A 534-nucleotide genomic window follows, 5' to 3' on the forward strand; every position below is an offset into this window, starting at 1 on the left:
AACAGACACTGCAGAAATACAAAGCATCCTAAGAGACTACTACAAGCAACTCTATGCCAATAAAATGGACAACCTGGAAGAAATGGACAAATTCTTAGAAAGGTATAACCTTTCAAGACTGAACCAGGAAGAAATAGAAAATATGAACAGACTAATCACAAGTAATGAAATTGAAACTGTGATTAAAGATATTCCAACAAGCAAAAGTCCAGGACTCGATGGCTTCACAGGTGAACTCTATCAAACATTTAGAGAAGAGCTAACTCCCATCCTTCTCAAACTCTTCCAAAAAACTGCGGAGGAAGGAACACTCCCAAACTCATTCTATGAGGCCACCATCACCCTGATAACAAAATCATACAAAGATATCACAAACAAAGAAAATTACAGACCAATATCACTGATGAATATAGATGCAAAAATCCTCAACAAAATACTAGCAAACAGAATCCAACAACACATTAAAAGGATCATACACCATGATCAAGTGGGATTTATCCCAGGGATGCAAGGATTCTTCAATATACGCAAATC

This window comes from Physeter macrocephalus, chromosome 10 (assembly GCF_002837175.3).
Source record: "Physeter macrocephalus isolate SW-GA chromosome 10, ASM283717v5, whole genome shotgun sequence".
NCBI lineage: Eukaryota > Metazoa > Chordata > Mammalia > Artiodactyla > Physeteridae > Physeter > Physeter macrocephalus.